We start from the raw sequence: 21,814 nt of genomic DNA on the forward strand, positions 1-21,814 counted from the left end.
CCAGATTCAGGCCCTACCTTTCATCTTGCTATACAAAAACTACATCGATTAGCAAGTGAAGCGCATGTGGATAACGGCACCTGGTCCCTTAGCAGTTGGTTTTGGGGCCTTTTAGCTACCTGGGGTTGGAAGATATTCATAGTGCTGGCTGGAGCTTTTGTAGTGATATTTACGTGTTGCCTGTGTCTCCAGTGTGGCCCGCCTTGTTGCTCGTTTTGTGCAACCAGAATAACATCTGCTTTGAACTTTTCTCCACAAGTCAAGGTTGAGAAGCAGATGATCCAAAAGGAGGTGTCAGACCTCATGCAGATCGATGAAGGGGTTTTTGTAGAATGAATCTAGGTGTATTGGCTATAGTAGGCCAAAAGGGCCGTCTGTTGGGATCGAATTTCGATAGACGTGCATTATTGGCCTAATATATCCAATGTAACCTCGTAATTATATAATCGTGTAGTTAGAGGGCACTATGATCACTTAGTAACCAATGATTCACTTTTGACTCGTATGCTCCTATTGATATAACCTTAGCCATTTTGTTTCGTTTCCCTATGTGCGAGTGCTGTTTCCCTGAAATCACGTGATTACGTTTGCTGCTCGAAATTATGACGACAGTCAGGCCGCCTACTATAGTTGTTAGCCGGTAGCTCAAGGAAACCCAAGGTGACATCTGCCTTTCTTGTGGGATGCGCACATTCTAGCAGAGCCCGTTCCTGTACTCCCCGGGCTACAGATAGATAGGGAGGCACCTTACTGACCTGCCCCCGGAATAGCTTAGGCCTAGGCTACAAGCAAATCAATTGTGCCTTATATGGGTATTCCTCTTGGCATACTGACAAGTTGTATCTTTCCTTGTAGGGTGTCATCTTGAACACATGAAACGTATATATGCTTTGTATTTCGAACATGTAATCAGTCTCCTCTGCGCACCTCTGAGGGTCGTGTAGACTGAGGCTCCCCTGCCAGGGCTTGTATTTGATGAATAAACGATTGAACTTTCTCCATTGCCGACTGACTTATTATATACAGAATAAATGCATATGGGCTATTGGTAAGTGTAGCCCGTTAGAATAATTTTGAATCCTTCAGTTCTGTGCTTGATAATCAGAATTTGGTTTATTTTCTTGGAAATTATCATGGTTCTCAAAAGGGCTGTTTATGAATTCTGGGTCTTACCTGTTCTGGGCTATAGAAAAACAATAACATCATCACAAACTCTCCGGTAAAAGTATTTATTTGCCAGCACGATATATGGTGCATGGTACAGCAAATAGGGCCCAATTCAAAAAGAAAGTTGTAAATCTGCACCTACGTGCAAGTGTAGATATGAAGCTTTTTTTGTGTTTTTTGATTGCTCCTTTAGGGGCCAAGTAATTAGTTGACATCTTGTTTAAAAACTCAGTTGCAGGGGTTTCCAGAATTTAAGATTACAAGCTTCCATTTGAAAATGTGGCCAAGGATCTTCATTTCAAACCAAGGACCCCCAAGGATCTTCCACCATTTTTAAGTTTCTTAAAGGGGCCTTATTAAACCAGCTTTGCCAGTGAAGGTCACAGGTTTCTGACTGTAGCCTAGAGGCACACCAGTGTTTGAAGGCACTGTGGAACTTTGCCCCAGGATTCTTTGGACATCAAGGGGCATGTGTATCGAGCCTTTTTCCTGATGGCAAACGGGCAGATTCTCAGAATCTGCCCGTTTGCGACTGGGAAAAAGCCTTTTAGGATGTATTATCTCAAAAGGCCATCGCAAAATAGAGAGTCGCAAAATTAGCGATTCTCTATTTTGCGAATGCAATTAAGGAATTGCAAATTGCGATTCCTTAAATGCAGTTCTGGAAGCATCAGAAATCTGATATTTGGCCTTAAGGAATTGCAAATTACCCCCAACTTCAAGTTGGTGGTAATTTGCGATTTTCTTTAAAAAAGCCCTTTTTTGATTTATTTAAAGTGCCATATGTCGCACATACATGCCCTTAGGGCATGTATGTACGCAAAATGTGTACACATGCATATTTCAGGGGTGCAACAGGGTGTCCTTTTGGTACCCTTGCAACCTTGAAATTGCATTCTTAATTTGCGATTCTCTAATTGGTAATCCCAAATTGAGAATGTCTTCCCATTCATTCCTATGGGCCTCCTAGCCCATAGGAATGAATGGGATGGTAATTCTTATTTGCGAATCTCAATTTGCGATTCGAAAATAAGTAATATGTAGGATTCGCAAATATTTTAGCAAATCCTACATACATTGCATTTTTTGCGATTCTCCGATTGGAATTCGCTAAAAATTGCAATTTGAGAATCGCAAAACTCTTTTTTGATACATATGGCCCCAAGTCTTGAACTTGACCCTAAACTCAGTAATGAGCCAATGAGGCACTTTCAGGGCTGGTTTAATGCGGTGTCATTTTCGAAGATGCAGTCACATTCTGGATGCTTGATTTTGTACCCTTTGCAGTATTGCAGACACATTCTGGATGCTTGATTTTGTACACTTTGCAGTCTTGCAGTAACATTCTGGATGCTTGATTTTGTACCCTTTGCAGTCTTGCAGTCACATTCTGGATGCTTGATTTTGCACCCTTTTCAGTCTTGCAGTCACATTCTGGATGCTTGATTTTGGACCCTTTGCAGTATTGTAGTCACATTCTGTATGCTTGATTTTGTATCCTTTGCAGTCCTGCAGTCACATTCTGGATGCTTGATTTTGTATCCTTTGCAGTCCTGCAGTCACATTCTGGATGCTTGATTTTGTACCCTTTGCCGTCTTGCACCACATTATTAGATGCTTGATATTTACCCTTTGCAGTCTTGCAGTCACATTCTCGATGCTTGATTTGGTAATCTTTGCAGTTCTGTAGTCACATTCCGGATGCTTGATTTTTAACCGTTTGCAGTATTGCAGTCACATTCTGGATGCTTGATTTTTACCCTTTGCAGTCATGCAGTCACATTCCGGATGCTTGATTTGGACCCTTTGCAGTCATGCAGTCATATTCCGGATGCTTGATTTTGGACCCATTGCAGTCTTGCAGCCACATTATTAGATGCTTGATTTATTACCCTTTGCAGTCTTGCTGTCACATTCTGGATGCTTGATTTTGGACCCTTTCCAGTCTTGCAGTCACATTCTGGATGCTTGATTGTGTACTCTTTGCAGTCCTGCAGTCACAATCTGAATACTTTATTTTGTACTCTTTGCAGTCTTACAGTCACATTCTGGATGTTTTATTTTGGACCCTTTGCAGTCTTACAGTCACATTGTGGATGCTTGATTTTGTACCCTTAGCAGCCTTGCTATTACATCCTGGATGCTTGATTTTGTACCCTTTGCAGTATTGCAGTCACATTCTGGATGCTTGATTTTGTACCCTTTGCAGTATTGTAGTCACATTCTGGATGCTTGATTTTGTACCCTTTGCAGTCACATTCTGGATGCTTGGATTTGTACCCTTATCAGTATTGTATGGAGATTTCTTGAAGGCCAGAGGACACCACGCTATATAGTAGTACAGACAGGCTATGACCAGAGCGTAGTGGCTAGTTTAAGGAGGAACTTCTAGTAATGACAGTAGGCCTCATGGCATAGCTAGTGGCACAATATTAACGAACAACCCGAAGGCATCCAAATGAAGGTATCACTTGGAACCAGAACATGGAAATCGGCCAGCAAGTAACAGGGCCAGAACATACACAAAGACACTGTAAAATGCGCTCACACCCTCCAAATGATTTGAAAGCATCGCATCACATTGGCAAAAACAAAAGAGACCTACTCAAAGAAGGAAAGCAAGCTATTCTGTCAGCAGTATAATAAGCCCAGGGTAGTGCTCGGTCTGAATGACCCTGCTGTTGTACACAAGAGTTTTGCCGCTGCATCTGCGTCAAGTCAGAAAATACCAGCACACTAATACTCACTTTACTTGTTATGCGCCTGGGTGAAAACACTAACATTCATAAGGTTGTCTTGTCTTGTAAAGCGCATGGCTACCCCAGCAATGGGGCGTCCCAGCCTGTAGACCCCGTCCTGGCTTTCCCTGTGAGATGATCCCTGCTGGGTATCTCCAAGGTGAAACCAGGCATCCCCAGTGTATGTGGGGGGCCGTTGTGGAGATAAGGCAAGCTAATGCCCAGTGTTGCCGAGTGTGATCCCTGGTTAGAGTAGGCACCGAGGCGAGAATTATCAAGTCCGCTGGCTGACCCTGGTCCACGACCCTGCCGCGTCAGGAATTGAACCCTGGTCCCGGGACATCCTCTGCTTCCAGGTCTGCCGCCTCTAACCAGTGAGCCACACCACTCCACATTAAAGAAGCAGTTTCAACTGTTTATTTCACGTTCGGCCCTTAAAAAGGAATAGTGCAGGATTTTGTGTCCAGAAATTCAGCCAAATGACGAATAACTGTTAGACGAGGTAAACCACTTCCGGGGCTCCCACTGCTTGAGGTGGTCTGTGTTGGAATCTGCACAGATTCTATTCGTCTCTTCTTGTGGGGTGAACGGGCAGCAGGTGTGAGAACCACAGGTCCAGAAGTGGCTCCGCATATCATCTGAACACAATGCGTGACACACCTGGACGGCCGGGTTTTTAGAAACCGGTTACTTCCTGCACCTCGACCAGTTGACTTCCCGAAGCCTCAGCCCACGTGAGCCTTTCTCTCTACACCTCTATGTTTAGAAGGTGGCGGCTGCTGTCTTCACACGGGAGTCAGGTGGCTGTGCGGCAGAAAGGTGGGGCGGCCCGCACCGGAAGTTGACATCAGTGAAGGAGAAACACCGAGCAGGGCCTGCTGGCTGCTGCTTTTCTCTTATCTTCTGGCATCTCTAACCTGCTAGTCTAGGTTCCCCGAATCTGTCTCTTCTGTGAGCCCTTCTATCTTTTCATTTGAGGAAAACGATATCTGTCTTCGGGGAGAAGTTGGCCCTCTGCAGAAGAAGAAGAAAGAAAGACGGAGTCGCTGATGCATTCCCACCCCCTGCAGATGATCTTGAAGACACTGACATTTCAAGTGCTGCAGGGTCAGGCATAAATCACGTACCTTCTCTCGGAGCTGGTTAAGGAAACCATTTCCCTTGAGGACAACGCTTCCTCAGGGCCGGACTGGGAACCAAAACCGGCACTGGCAAAGTGCTCGGCCGCCCCCCCTCCCCACTCGGGGGGTTGGAGGTGCCGCCGAGCGCTTTGCTAGGGCCAGTTTTTCGGCCGATTTTGTTGCAGGGCCGATTTTGCAGCTATGCTGCAAAAACGGCCCTCTAACAAAATCGGCCCCCAGGAGCTCAAAAACGGCCCTCACCCTTGCGGCGCACCAGGGGATTGCCCGGTGCCCGCTATGGCCAGTCCGGGCTGTGCAGGAATGCAACATTTTCTGGCACTGTTCGTGACCCATCTTCCAAGTGATGACTGTTGACAGGATGGCTCAGTGAGCTAAAAGTTTGATGCTGATATTCAGTGTGCAGGTTATATGTCGAATCCCCTTAGGGCTGACTAACCTTCCATTTTATGATATAAAACACTATATAAACAAGGGTTGGCAAAGCGTCGGCCACCAGCCTTTTGGCTTTATCAATGCTTGGTTTGACATGGTTTCCATAAAATTGTATTGTTAATTAAGTAGACTGCTGGGCCCTCATCAATCTAAAAAATATATTGGGTCAAAGCGAAAAAAAGGTTTTAGTCTCAAACAACACATTCCAGGCACTTAAGAGAACTACTTTGTTGTTTGCATGTGCTCCTTGTGAACAGGCACAATGCCATCACTCAGATTGAAGTAAGCCAATGGCTGAAGTGGGCTGACCTATTCCCCCATGCTGTATGCTGTAGTGTGCTTAAGAAAATGTGAATGGCACAATAACAGACCAATGGATAAAGGTGCTGGCTGAAAGCCCCAAAGGGTAAATATGGTATACATATATGTTTAGTAAAATCTAAAGGTCTTGTCTAACTCCAAAACTAAAAATAAGTTATTATTTTTAAAATTGTGACAGATTAGATGGGCAGTGCAAAGTGTTGTACATCCATAGGCAGAACTAAATTGTTCAGTGGTGTTGTTTTCCCATATATGTTTACATTGCAGTAGGTGCATCATACTATTTTCAGGTGCTAATTACCTAAGGCACGCTATTCATAAACTGAATGTCCATACTTTTAAAACATTAAAAAACGCGCAGGTAGTACATTTTATGCCAAAGAGCTACTTCGTAACAGATAGCACACGTTTGCTGAAAGGATGGCACAGTGAGCTGAATGCTTCCTGCTGTCGGAAGCAGTGTCCTGAATGTGGTGGGTTCAGATCCCGACAAGGCATAATCAGTCTTCCATCCTTTCAAGGTGGGTACCTTCAGTTCCATAAATTAGGTTATAGTAACATTTTATTTGTTATTTACAACCCTTGTGAATGACAGAAGGTCGGTATTTAGCTCTGTAGGAGAGCAGGGTCTGCTTCCTATGGTTACCCCCACTTTTTGCTGTGATTCTCTGGTTTTCCGACTTTAGTCTGGCTGTGGCCCTGCTAATCAGGCCCACAGCCTAGCTGTTCTCTCTCTAAATTGATACTATGTACTTTAGGTACATACCAGATTGGTTACTGGGTCACCCTTGTGAGCCCCTGTATAGTGTACCTTAGGTACCCAGGGCATAGGTGCACCCTAGGCCTACCAGGGGCTGCAGCCACCCCTGGTTTGCCTTCCAAACTGACACCACAGGTCTGTTCACACAGCCTGGGTAAGGTGGTGTAATCACCCCTTACTTATATTGTCGCAGGGTTTCTGTTCTCACACAGAACTGTGCACAGAGGATTGGAACCTCGGCGAATTAGGGTGACCCAAAACTCACCTTAGTACCCAACTTACCCCTTACCAAGCTAGCTACAGTGTCTCATTGGTCTTATCAAACTCCCAATGTTTAGACAAACCAGAACATGAACTTACAGTACCTCAGGATACGTGGAACTCATGAACACTCTTTCGTTATATTATCATTACAAACCAAAACATGGAGTAAAGAAGAACACATGTGCATTTGAAATGTTTATTTACTAATGCCGTCTTCTCAGGCGCAGTATCTTAGATAATACAAGTATACTTATTATCAGTAGCAAAATTACCAGCATAGTTACTAATACATAAAAAGCGAATGGTGACAGCATGTTAACATGCTGTAATGAATAAGAGTTAACAACACTTATATCTCACCCTCCCTAACACATATATTATATTATTAGCTAAGAAGGTCTCTTTGGGTTGGTTTAGGGCGGGCCCATACCTTAGTGTCCTAGCATGACGGAATCACATCAGCATACACCAGCTCTCTCTGCATGTGCACCGCATCAAGTGTGTTCTATGTGCCTCATGCAAGGCAATATCAATCCCTCCTAAAGCCCGAGTTGGCAAAGGCTGCACTTGTGTTACGACTATGAAGGCGTGGAGATCAGACCTCATAACAATTCCATATCGTGTTGTTCCTGAAACTTCAGCACTCTTCGTGCAGACATAGTTTATTAAGCAAAGCTGATATCAGAGCAACAACACATCATTCTCACATAAACAACGGCAAACTACTAGGTCGAAAGCTAAGTCAACAATTAAGTGTCGTGTGCAGAAGTTGCAAGAATGGAAAATGGCGTTTAAACCTCAAATGTACCTATGCTAACTTAACACAATATAAGGATATTCAGGAGCTACATGACACCCCCCCTTGATCCGAGAACGGACTAAATATGATAACAGAAGTGCCATCTCATGAGAGCAGAACTCAACAGAAAACGAGCATGATCCGAAATTAAACATAAAAAATTAATGCTAAAAAATAGCCCAAAAATATAATGTGGCTCAAGCCAATAGGCAAGGAAATAATAAAAAATATGACAAATAAGTCAATAAAATCAATGAAATGCTATTGATCAGCATGTCAATCCGAGGCAGTGTCTATGACAAAACTGTATATGCAAAGTAAGTAGCAACAGCCTCCAATAGGAAATCACTGTCCTCATCCGAAAACAGTTCAGCCATCCAATTTAAAAGATGAAAAGAACATACGTGTTCTCCCAGCACCGGATCCTCTATAACCATCAGAGGACAGCTCGGTGGGTTTTCAAGAAAACTTAGTTCCAAGAAATTCTGTGCTGCCGACAATATATCCCAGGGACCAATTAGTCCATGCGCCACTGCCAAGGCCATAATCCTCTCGTCAGAACAAACCAACTCGTGAGCAATGATAGGACTCATCATCTGGTTAAAATCGACGTCAGGAGAAACCGGTCCGCAGAGACACAAATCAATGGCCCAATGGAAATCACAGGTCAGGCAGTGAAATACAGGCTGGACACAGGTGAAATAGGAGAATCGAAAAGATAATCCATATGCCGCGCTCAATGTCGCCAACGGCAGTGTGCCATAATATTCAAGCATGCGGTTGCGAAACTGCGTCAGTAGCTGTTGCGCGGGGTCTTGCACAGGAAGGACATCCATATTTAAAAAGACAGAAAATCACTAGAGCGCCAGCCGCTAATGCAAGTAAAAATGGGAATCCTCCAAACAAGGATGAAAAAATAGAATGGAAGAAAGCAGGGATGACTCCAAAAATCTTTTCAAAGGAAGTCACGAGACCACTGCTAACAACTTTAAAAAAATGCGCTAGGCCTTTTGTGGAGGATGCGTTAAAGATAGTACGAACCATCGCTCCGAAATGCAAAGGCAAATCAGTATTCAAAAGAGCCTGAACCTCTGTACGGGTGTTTGCAATGTGAAGCACGAAAGTTTCACGGGCCGAGCTCAAGGCCACCTCTTTCTGGGACAAAAGAGCCCTTATTCTCGCCATGCCGCTGAATTCTGCTCCCAAGGTTGGTATCTGTGGCCAGATGGAAGACTCCCTATGTTCATGTGTGGGAGGATAAAGCACATTTCTGCAGCAAATAACCCGCTCACTTACTGTTACGATGAAAGCTATACCTTTAATTAACCCACAACAGTCTTCATTATTGAGCAGAAAATAACTACCATTTTCTAATAATTTAAACGTGGGGATGATAGCAGGAACTGGCGTGCCTTGCAAAACGCAAGCCATATTCGGTCGGTCTTTGTTGCATGAACCGTGTAACTGTATGTGTCTACACATTAAAGAATGATCTGGTGTCTCAGTACACTCCTCCCCATTCAGATAAACTTCTTGGTCATCCTTGAAACATCTGTATGTGTATGGAAGCGACCAGACTTCATGAAGGAAACCGTTACCTAAAGGTTCATAACGACCAATGGGTACATATTTCATACAATTTGAAAACTTATATAAAGCAAAAGGCAGCGTTATTAAACCGTGGATAAGCCACGTTGCAGCAGTGGCCTCTGCCACGGAAAAAGGTAAAGATTCTAACCTTTCAATATGTAACATAGAAAAGGAAGCATCACGCATTGAAAGCAAGCGTTGTTTGTCAGTTAAATTAAACGGTGCAAACAAAGAAGAAACGTTCATGTACCCCCAGGGAACTTTACCATTTTTCAGAGTCTGAAGGGTCCATGCAAATTGCATGATTGAACGTAATTGATTCTGACCATGGTATAATACTGACACTTCATCATGCACAATATCGACAACTGACGACACAATATTATCCAATGTGTAAATTCTAGAGGAAAGTACGTTAATACTATTGTCAACAACTGCAAGCACTTTCTCAAGATTCGCCTGATCAATAGCCCTAAGGCGTGTAGCAGCCTCAATCTGTGATAGTTTCCAAATTTCATTGTAAACTCCATATATCCACCTTTTCGACCTGCCACTAGCCGGGCCTTTAATGAAATCATTTAAATCCACGTCTGCATTCAGTTTAGATAGGTGACTCTTCACTGCAGGTAAAGTTGAATGTTTCAGCCAATTTTGACACAAATTGCCTACAGAATAAGAGGTGACAGTATGAACCAAGTCAAACCTGGGATCAGATCTAACAGTTTTAAAACCGTCAGTTAAATTCAAAAATCTATTTTGGCAAGAATCAGCACTACGGTGCCAAAGCAGCCAACCTTTAGGATTCATACTGGAAATGTTAAAGGAGGAATTAAGGAGTAGAGCCTGTAATTCTCTAATGGACAACTGAGTAAAGTTACTCCAACCATCATATTCCTCCAACTCCGGGAAAGAAGGAGTGTTTAACTTTTTAGAAGTAGCCAATCCAAAGCATGTAGTCTGGGAAATTGTTTCATTTAAAAACAACATATGATTCGGGATGAGACATGCACGGTGCAAAGCCTCAGTGCCTTGTACCTGCCAGGCCCTTGAACCCCAAACTGATTTAAGGTCTATTGTTTCCTTCCATAGCTCATAGCCTCCAGTAACTAATTGATCAAGGAAGGCCTTCGAATACAACAATTTAGTATCGGTAAGTCTAACCTTGGACATTGGCTTGTTATGAAATTTAAAATAAAAGGACTCGGGATTGGACTGGTTAAAGTCAGTGAAATAAGTATACTTTTTCAGAAACGTTTCTGAACTCCCTTGTTTAGGTGCTGGGCAATGTTCCCACTGAGTAAAATTAACAGTATCCCTTCGGGATGATGTTTTGTGTAAGAAGTGATTGCCATAATGTTGGTAGCAGAATAATTCACCATAATTAGCAGATTCTAAATATAAATCCTCAGCATCAAAGGCAGCATAGTATTGTAAATCAGAAAACAAACTTTCTACAGCATTAACATCCCAGTCATCAGAACGAATGTTCTGTTTCACCACATCCCCCATATTCACTCTAAGTACATTAGGAACATTAACGACTTCCGTCGGGCCATGAATCTGAAACCGAACTGCATCCCACACGATTCCATCAAGGACAGGCCATGCTGTGATGTTAACCAAAGTCAAGTCTCTTTTAAATCTGTGTGTAGAATGTGACGAGGAAAGCGGGGTCAAAGTTCCATTTAAATGAGTAATGCATGTTCTTTCCTCGACATAGTGTCCATTGATGATTCAAAAAAAATAAAACACAAAACCAATTGACATAAAAAGGTAAACTGAAAAAAGGACCAGCCAAATGTATGTCCAAGGGGGAATCAAAAAATGTTTTTTAAACAGGCTAGCATAAACTGCAATTCGAGAGGGTTTCTTCGAAGCAAGGGAAGCAGAGTCAAATGAAAATCTGGATTCCGTGGCTAAACGTGCTTGCAGGTCAGGCATGGACAAATCAGTGGGGTAGGTATAGTCTATCTCATCAATGTTAGTTCTGGGTAAATTATTTAATAACGGACTGGAAACAGCAGGTAATTCGATGGCCACTTCAGGTTCAATATTAGAAGCAGTGGGCATAACTGAATTTCTCACAAGGGAAGGACAGGAAACAGCCGGTGTCATGCTAAGAAGAATCGGCCACTCTGTGTATCTTGACATTGTCAATTGAAATAAACCTGTATTCCTTACGACCAGGAAGTGGTGGTAAAATGACTGTTCTTGTGCCCTTCACTCCAAGGACTGGAACCGGAGCTCGATAGGAAGGACCAAATTCTTTCTTGTTATCGATCTTCTCTCGAACCAGTTCGCCAACTCGGGGTAGCCAGCCAACTACCGGGATCTGCAACGCATCATCCGACGTGGAGGGCAAATGTTCCTTTGCAAGACTGTCTCTGGTCTTTTGTAGATTCTGTAAAACATTGCAATGTTCATCTGCGTCAAAGGAAGTGGCGCGAACCACACAGTCTAGACCGTCAAGGTCAGGGACGTACATCTTGATGCCAAAGAGCATTACATATGGGGTCCGCCCACCCAGAGACCTTCTTGGGAGATTATTAAGAGCACGCTGCACGCCATAGAGGTGAGCCAGCCAGTTTCTGCCAGTGCCTATAACTCGGGCCGTCAAAGATTGCTTTAAATCACGGTTCATTCGCTCAACTACACTGTTACCCTCAGGTCTGTAGGGAGACGAAAACTTGACTTGGACCCCCAACGAAGTCATGGCATCCTTATACGCCTTAGAGGCGAAAGCCGGACCCTGATCCGAATGGAAGGTACCACAGGCAAAAATCCCTATAAAGACACGCAAATCTCTAATGACAGTCCGTGAATCAGCGCTGCGATGTGGCCATACCCACACAAAGCGTGTGCATGAGTCAACTGCTACTAAGATGTACTTATACGCAGTATCAGATGAAAAAGGACCGCAGTGATCTAAATAAACACAACCTAGCGGTTTATTAGAAATGTACAACTGAGTCTGTGGCGGACGCGTAGCAGTCGAAGGTTTAATCTGCTGGCATATGTCACAAAGAAGGACATAATCACGCGTCTGTTTGTACAGTCCCCGCCACCAGAAACGTTGTTGTAATTGAGTTACAGTGGCCGAGACGCCCGCATGCGCAGACGCCACACCTTCATGTGCCGCTGTAATCAAGTCTGCTCTGCGATCCGAGTTGGGAATCAGCCGTTCCCCAACGTCAGGAATTGTCACAAAAGGAACCTTTTCGGGACTTAAGTGGTATTTGTACTTCGAAGGGAATCCCGCAGGATGTTTACTTCCCTTCTCAGAGGCAGCAACAGCCGCCAAGATGTCGCTATCAATCTTGGTTTTGGATCTAGTAACCGCTGCAACTAAGTATGTAGATACTGCTGATCTCGCCGCTTCATCAGCAAGCGAATTGCCAACAGCGTGAACTCCCACGCGCTGATGACCGAGAGTATGAATCACAAAAACGAGTGGCAACTTAGCCTTAAGCTCTGCCACTCGAACCCAGATCATTTTATGTTTTATTGTGCTACCCTTGGAATCATGAAAATCATTTTGAATCCAAAAGAACAAGTTCTCATTGTAAGACTGAACACAGTAGTAAGAATCACTTACAATCAGAGTAGTAACACTTGGATCTGCGTACTCCAACGCTAGTAAAAGAGCACGAAGCTCTGCCAATTGTGCAGTGCAATCGCCCAGGGGCAACGTGTGTACTTCCCTGGAAATGAACTCATCGTTCAACATAGCACCAACCACAATAGCGCATGCGGAAACGTAGGCATGTTTAGAGCCATGCGCAACCTGCGCCGACCCATCAGTGTAAATGATGCAATGGAAGTCCTCCAAAGGTCGCATAGCCAGAGGAGCAGGATGAACGAACTCATACTGCAAGTACTCTTGCGACCGTAATGAGGCGTCAAAAATAAACGTGACATCCGTGGACGTCAATGACGCTGCCCATTGAATCCACCGTGGGTGCAAAGCTTTAGAATTCGGTACACTGGCTTTCGTGACTGCCTCCAAATGAGGACAGGGTGTTACCACTAACATGCGCTTCCCCTGTGACAGAGCTCGTTCTTTAAGAATCGCCATCTGTACAGCAGTTAAAACTTTCTCCACAGTGGGAAACCGCAACTCAGCCGAAGTGTACAAGTGTGACTTGTAAGCAATAGGTACTGTGTCACCTTCATTAAAAGTCAGGTACGTGAAACCCACCGCCCCTGGAATTATTCTTATCACCAGGTTGGTGTGGTTATCACGAGTCAGTAAGTATTTAGAGGCGAGCAGATCAGCCTGCAATGATTGCAAAATGGCCGAATGCTCAGGCAGCCAGCATGATTTTGAGAAAGTTGGTTGTATCAAAGCATACAAAGGCTTGATACGCTGGGCATATTCCGGAACATAAGTTCTGCCGAAATTCAAGAAGCCCAGCAAAGACTGTAATTTTTTCAGTGTTGTAGGAGCGCGCAATTGTGCCAAGAAGTGAGGAGCCAAACCCCGACCTTCGTTGTTCAGCTCATAGCCGAGGAACAACACTGTGTGTTCTGCAATGTGCGAATTTGCAAAATTAAATTCGTAACCCATATCTGCAAAGTTACAAATTATTGAATTTACACGACACAGATGCAACCAAATCTCGTCGTCTGTGAGATAAATATCATCCACATAAGAACATGCATCCGGATCGATACTCTCTAAAAGAGTGACTATTCGGGAGGTGAAAACTCCAGGACTATTCTTGTAGCCCATCGGGAGTCGCCGGAAGCGTTTTTTGCACACCAGCGGACGTAAAACTTGTCCATTGGGAGCTAAAGCTATCCAGTCTGTGGGCATAAAAACCGTTGGAAATGTCAAGCGTTGTCTTGAAACGCTTACGCACTAGACTATCCACCAGGGCAGAGCCGTGAGTATTCTGTACTGCACAGTTACGGCAATGCGAGTTCAAATGCCGGTAATCCAATACCAAACGATATGATCCGTCAGGCTTGGTCACAGTAAAAAGGGGATTATTCATCGGTGACACACACGTTTCAATAACTCCCTGATATTCCAATTGTTCAAGGATTTCTGCGACGGCAGCTTTTGCTTCCCGCCGTATAGGATATTGAGGCTGAGGCTGCGGCTGAGACCGCAACGGAATCTCGTGGCAAGGAGACAATTTATCCCAACCACATTGGTTGCGGTACAGAGCCGGCGCAAGAGCCCGAGCCCACTCTTCTGCAAAATGCTGCGCATGCCCAGTTGAGACAGTTTTCGCGAAACTGGGAAGGATTACCTCCTCCCCTCGCGGCGCCGCGAGCACAAAAGGTGGGGGCCAGTCAGTCTCCGAAAGCAAAATGTCATAAGTAGAAGAAAGATTCTCCCAAAATACCCCTCTGACAGTACGCTGTATGTCACCTTCAATTAACAGGACAATTTCAAAAAGTCTTTCAGGGGGAGCTAGTCTCGTATCGGCTGTTTCTATTACAAGGAACACTTCAGTCGCTGTCACCCTCAGTAGTGGACGGAGCGCCTCACTGACTATGGTAATCTCCGCCGCGCTGTCCAGCAAGGTCAGAGCCCACGTCAGATTCCGAAGCCGCGTTCTCACTATCTGTGGCATATCTATGCGCTGTTAAGGCTGCGACTTTCTTTTTCGCAAACTGCGGACGCTTAGGCGAAGAATCCTCCTGCTTCACTGCGCCGTCCGTCTAGCGGGACTGACCACGTCCTTGTTGGCCACCACGTCCACGTCCACCGCCCCCTCCACCGGTCTTCGGGGCCGATGTTTCCTGAAAGGAACGAGGAGAGCGTTGATCAGAACCCTGAAATCGATCAGGTGATTTAATCATCGCGCGATCGCGCAAATCATAAACTTTGTCGGCGCAGGAGCTTGTATTGCAGGAAAAGAATCCTGAGTCTGTTTATTTTGCTTCCCCTGTGTCTGTTTTTTAGGCCAATTCTGTTTTTTGGACTTGGGTTGGACATCTGTCACTGCAGATTGTCCCTGAGGTTGTTTTTTCTCCTTTACTGAAAAATATTTCAGACCTCTACTTGTGCGGCCAATTGTCTTATAAGCGGCCACAACGATCTATGCTAACTGCCGGGGTTTATCGGCATCGGGCAGAGCAGCCAAAGCATTCGACACCTGAAAGTTCACCGCATCTCCTTTAACATTGGAGAGTATGAGATCACTTACAATCTCAAAAGAACAACACAGGCGCGTACCGAATTCAACCGCTGCCTCAGGTCCGTGATCATTCTGAACACGTTTAATGATCTCAGGCAGTGCATTCATAGACGGGGTGCCAAAGCACCTCGTATAAACAGCTGCAAATGTTTTCCCCCAGCTTTCACAGTCAACAAGCTCAGGAGTTAAATCCTTCGGTAAAGTGATCGTCAACATTCTATGCTTATCAGCAGGAGTAGATTTCGGAAACACCGCCTCCAGTTGATCAAACTTCTCAGCTAACCAGAATGGGAAGTCATTGTTGTCAACTGGACGCGCACCAAAAACCGAATTTACCATCACCAGATTAAGACGCATACCGCCTCGATCCAAGGGATCGGCCGCACCCCCCTGGGGACCACCAGGTAGATGTCGACCGATGTATTGCACTAATGCTCGAATCACGGAAATGGAAACCACATGTAGCCTACGAATTTCTGCAAGGGTACAAGCGCCGTGATTCGGGTGCGGGGTAAACCCACCCAACGCAGGCCAGTTTGCACCTGGAATCGAGAGTGGACTGTGATAATTAGCTCTGCAGTTTATTTAACACTGCAGCTTTAATAGAATCTTAGTATGTCATTAGTAATGTGACTTCATGTACATAGGAATGTTATAAGACAGTCAGTTGATGTCTGCTGGGCTTATTGGTGGATGAGATCTTTATTCCTGGATTAAACTTCATCAAATTCACCTAACTGAATCTTGGATTTATTTATGGAAAATACTTCACTGGCGTAGTCGGCTTGGAACCCACCCAGGAATCACATGCAACAGATCTCAACACAAATCTTTGTGAGGAGAAGGATTAACCCTGACAAAATGGCAATTTTGTCAACCCTCACTTAACTGCCTAGCACCTTTAGTGCTACATCAATCAAGATCAAGAACTCTTGTCATCAATCAAGATCAAGAACTCTTGTCATCATACATATTCAACTTGTGAGTAATACTTTTACTTCAGCTATCTGCTTATCATCTCCTCCTGCTCCCATTGCGCAAAGCTTTAATTGTACTCTGCTAATCCCATGTTTTAATGACTTTTCTGCGTTTCTTAATTAATCTCATAAGCGCGAACAGTCAAACGTGAAGGAACCTAATTAGCAGTTTTAGCTAAGAGCAAGCAGTCAAGGGTGCATGTGCGCGAGGAGATCTGCAACGCAAGCAGTCGAGCGCGTGCAATCAAGTAAAAAGCAACTGCATTGTTGAAAAGTAAACGTCCGCACGAGCGCGAGGAACATGTATATTCACGTGTAAAGCAGCCGAATTAAAGAAAAGCTTTGACGAGCGCGAGGCCAAGCTACCTGTGGTGTGCTCCCATGCGTGCGTGCGTCCTGCATTCAAAAACAAAGATTGACGCGCGTACAAGGCTGTCTGCAGCACGTGCATCCAAACGTGAAGCGCCTGCCTTTGAAAATTAATCTGCGTGCGTGCGTCCTGTCTTCAAAAATAAACATTGACGCGTGTACAAGGCTGTCTGTAGCGCGTGTATCCAAACGTGAAGCGCCTGCCTTTAAATATTAATCTCGCGCTCTACCTCGTCAAAGGAAACATGTTCGCGCCTTAATAGAAAAGAAAAGAAATAATAATATAAACAGATCTCTGTCACATTATCTCGCGCTGATTTCAACACGAGTTTAAACATGAGCAGCCCGAGATTAACAACCATGGCTAAATAAACATTTACTCGACAGTGTCTGCAGCCTACTTCTTTTCAACATACAACTTCCTGAAACAAGTGCCTTTAATCAACACCATTATTCATCAAATAATAGTTTATGAAAGAACTTTCTTCAACATTTTAAAAAAAAAAAGGAAAAAAAAGCTAATCTTTGAAGAATTAATTTGAAGGATTCCATATCTTACCTTCCTTTCCTTTCTACATTTCAGTGAAATTTCAAAGAAGGAACTTGATTGGTTCTCAAGGATTACATTTGATTGGTTCAAAATTTTTTTTTTCTTTTACGAGCAATTTGATTGGTTCTTTTATATTTCCTGTAATTTGTCACAACTCCATGACATTTCTCAATATTTAGATAAATAGTTACCTGTATATTCTCACAAATTTCTAGTGTTTCTCATCTTTTAGGAAAATGCAAAATGTAACAGCTGCACCGTTTTTTCTATCCTGTCCTGGTGAACCTCCAATTAGATGGAAAAAATGGAAAGTAGTTTTTGAACGCTATGCTAAAGTTTGTGGGACTAATCTCAGTGCTGAGAGAAAATGTTCTTTATTACTTCACTGTTTAGGATCTGAAGGCCAGGACGTCTTTGATGATTTGCCTGACCTTCCTCCTGCAGAAGCTAATGGTTTAAATGAATATGAAATTAGTATAAGGAAATTGGACTTACACTTCTTGCCCAAAGTTAGTACTATTCTTGAAAGGTACCAATTCACCAAATGCATGCAAAATGATGATGAAACTATTGAGTCCTATGTAACTCGCTTAAGAAAACTTGCATCTTCTTGCAAATTTGGGGCTTTAATTGATGAACGCATTCATGATCAATTTATGTTTGGTTGTGGAATAGAAAAGGTTCGAGATGAGTTGTGGCTAAAAGATGAGCCTTCACTTGATGAAGTTTTATCTGTTGCCAAGCGTATAGAGCATTCTCTCAAATGTGTGGCTATAATTAAAAAAAATACTGAAAAAGAGAATAAAGTTCAAATAGTAAGGTCTAAAAGTGATAAATATGTTAAGGATCCTGCCAAGGCAGATTCTAAAAAGAGTGGATATGAAATTAAATGTTTTAGATGTGGAAAACCTGGTCATCTGGCCAATGATAAAAAATATCCAGCTCTGAAACAAACCTGTGGTAAATGCAAATTGAAAAGTCATGTCACTTCTTTATGCAAAACAAAAAGCAGATCTAAAGTGAAAGAGGTAGAAATTTTTGAGAGGACTTCTTCAGGATCTGATTGTGATATTGAGGTAGTTCAAACCATTGGCGATGGTGGGGAAAGCCCGCGTAAAAGAGCTGATCCTATTGATGAAATATCTGTTGAGGGAAAAAAGACCAAGGTATTGTTTGACTCTGGTGCAAAAATTACAATTGTCTCTGACACATTTTTCACTAAAAAATTAAAAGGAAAGGTGTCTCTTTTTAAACCTGACATCATTCCTTTAGGGTATGATAAAAAACCTATAAAGTTGCATGGTTACTTTATAGGTCTTATAGAGTATAAATCTAGACTAGTGTCTGGAAAAATATATGTCTCGAGGAAGGGAGACAGCATTATCAGCTGGATACACCAGGGTGACCTAGGAGTATTTTTAGACCCCAATGCCAATCCTTGCATTCAATTGAGAGATAATATTCTTAGTGTTTTAGATGGGGAAGATAAATCAATTGAAGTAAAACCGTTGGAAGACAAATTTGCTAGTGAACTTAAAATGAATTTGGAAGACAAATTTGCTTCTGAGCTAAAAATGAAATTTCCCAATGTATTTAAAGAAACTCTTGGGTGTCTCAAAGGTTATCAACACAAGATACGAGTTAAGAGTGATTCCATTCCAGTAAGTTGTAAAGTCCGGAGTGTACCTTTAGCAGTAAAAGAAGATATGAAAAAAGAAATTGAAAAACTCATGCGAAATGATATAATTGAGGAAATAGAAGGTTGTGAATGGATGGCTCCAGTGATCGCAGCGCGAAAACCTAATGGTGATTTGCGTTTATGCATCGACCTCAGGCAACTTAATAAGTGTGTGATCGTCGACAGGTACCCTCTGCCTAATATCGCTGAATTATTGATTTTGTTAGGTAACGCCAAAGTTTTTAGTACAATAGATCTTACTTCTGCATACCACCAGATTGAACTAGAAGAGTCTTGCAGAGATTTTACGTCGTTTATTACACCTTTTGGCACATATAGATTCAAGAGGATGCCATTTGGATTAGTATCTGCTTCCTCTGTGTTTCAACGAGTGATGGAAAAAGTTTTAAAAGACATTCCTAGTGTTTGCATATATCAAGATGATGTGTTAATTTTTGCAGAAAACATATCTGATCATGATGTCACTCTGAATATGGTTTTAGAAAGATTCAGCAAACACAATCTCACAATAAAAGCAAACAAATGTAGATTTAGATCTGACTCTATAAACTACTTAGGGCATAATATTTCTGGTGAAGGTGTGAAGCCTAAACCTGAATTAGTTGACACTATAAACAAAATGGTGGCACCAGAGAATAAAACTGAACTCATGAAGCTTTTGGGCATGATTGAATATTATGCAAAATGTATAAAAGGTTTTGCTGAGTTAACAGTAAACATGAGGTGTTTGTTGAGGAAAGGGGTGGAGTTTCATTGGTCTGATCAATGTGAGAATGAGTTCATTGAAATTAAGCGAAAGCTAAACAGGGCTCCTGCGTTAAAAAGCTTCAACCCCAAGATCAAATCCATTTTAGTTACTGATGCAAGGATTAGGTGCTGTATTGAAGCAAAATGGTCCTAATGGCATTCAAACCATAATGTTTTTATCTAGGAGTTTGAGAGACGCTGAAACTCGTTATTCTGTTGTAGAGAGGGAGGCCTTGGCCGTGTTTTGGGCGGTGAGAAAACTCAAGAAATTTCTTTGGGGTCTAGTCTTTGATGTCCACACTGATCATAAACCCTTAGTAGAAAGGCTTGGATCTAGTATCTGGGAGAATATCAAAGTGGGTTATTGGCTTACAAGAATATAGCTTTGGTGTTCAATATATTCCAGGTGTTGATAATGGAATTGCAGATGTTCTTTCACGTCTTGTTTCTAAAAGTGGTTTGGATGATGATGATGATAAATAAATTGAAGTTAGATGATGAATTGGTTTGTTCTGTCGATTACGAATTTCTATCTGAAAAAAAATGGTCTGAAGAATTAGGAAAAGATAATACATTATGTGAGGTTATGGCTCTGATAAAAAATGGTTGGGCTTCCAGCAAGGATGGTTCTTCTTTAACTAAGCCTTTTTGGACGGTACGCAGTGAATTATCTGTTGATAGCAATTTGTTATTTCGAGGGACAAGGTTGATTCCTCCAACTATTCTCAGGAAAAATGTAATAGATTTAGTTCATGTTGCTCACTCAGGATTATCTAAGAGCAAAGAGAGGCTTCGTATGTCTTATTGGTGGCCAGGTATGGACAAAATGATTGAAAGAGTAATTAGAGAATGCATACACTGTAATGTTAGTGACAAGTCTTATAATACACACACGCAACCTATGTTTTAAAGAAAAAGACCCAATGGTCCTTGGCAGGATATAGCTCTGGATTTGGTGGGTCCTATTCAACATAAAGATTCTCAAGTATTTATACTGGTGGTCATTGATATGTATTCAAGATGGCCAGAAATTTTCTTTTTGTCAGGAACTGATTCAGGTAAGATTATTCAATACTTGAGTGAATTATTTTATAGAGAAGGTTTTCCTGCAACTATTTTATCAGATAATGGAGTACAATTTGTCTCCAAAGAAATGGAACAGTATTTGTCTTCTAAAGGCATTAAACATAAAACGTGTTCTCTTTACCACCCTGAGGCCAATGGTATGGTCGAGAGATTCAACAAAGTTATCAAAGATACTATTAGTTTAGCAAAGAATTTGTCATCTGATTGGAAAAAATGTGTTATGGGAAAGATTGAAGAATACCGATATACTCCTCATGCTACAACTGGAAAGACTCCATTTTTGTTGTTTCGTGGGAGAATTCCCAACACACAGGTGGAACCTTTTTGGGTTAATGAGTAAGAAATGTTGAAGGGTAAAGAATGTGTGTGCAACAAAGATGACATTGTTAAAAACGAGTTGAATAAAGCTGAACGTAGGAAAACTTATTTTGATGTTAAAAATAGTGTTAAAAAAACTGTTGTCCATATTGGTGATATAGTCATGGTCAAACGTCCAGGCATAGTGAGTAGCTCAGAAACAAAGTTTATGAAACCTATTAAAGTGATAAAAATTTTGAACAATGCTGTACAAACTCAAGATCATCGCATATGGAATCTAAATCGAATTGTTGTTATCCGAAAGAAATTACAAGATGGTGGAAGCTTGGATTCCAAAGAGAAAATTTTGACCAAAAGCAAAGCAACGAGTTCTGGAAATATTAGATCTTCCGAACGTGTATCTAAGAAGCCTTCTTATCTTTCTGACTTTGTTTAAGAAGCCTTCTTATCTTTCTGACTTTGTTTAATTTCTGTATAGTGTTGATTTCATATATATTATTCTATTTATAATTTGGTTTTTCGAAGGGAAGGAGATGTGTGATAATTAGCTCTGCAGCTTATTTAACAATGCAGCTTTAATAGAATCTTAGTATGTCATTAGTAATGTGACTTCATGTACATAGGAATGTTATAAGACAGTCAGTTGATGTCTGCTGGGCTTATTGGTGGATGAGATCTTTATTCCTGGATTAAACTTCATCAA

The sequence above is a fragment of the Lissotriton helveticus genome, chromosome 11 (genome assembly GCF_964261635.1).
Source record: "Lissotriton helveticus chromosome 11, aLisHel1.1, whole genome shotgun sequence".
In the NCBI taxonomy this organism is placed as follows: Eukaryota; Metazoa; Chordata; class Amphibia; order Caudata; family Salamandridae; genus Lissotriton; species Lissotriton helveticus.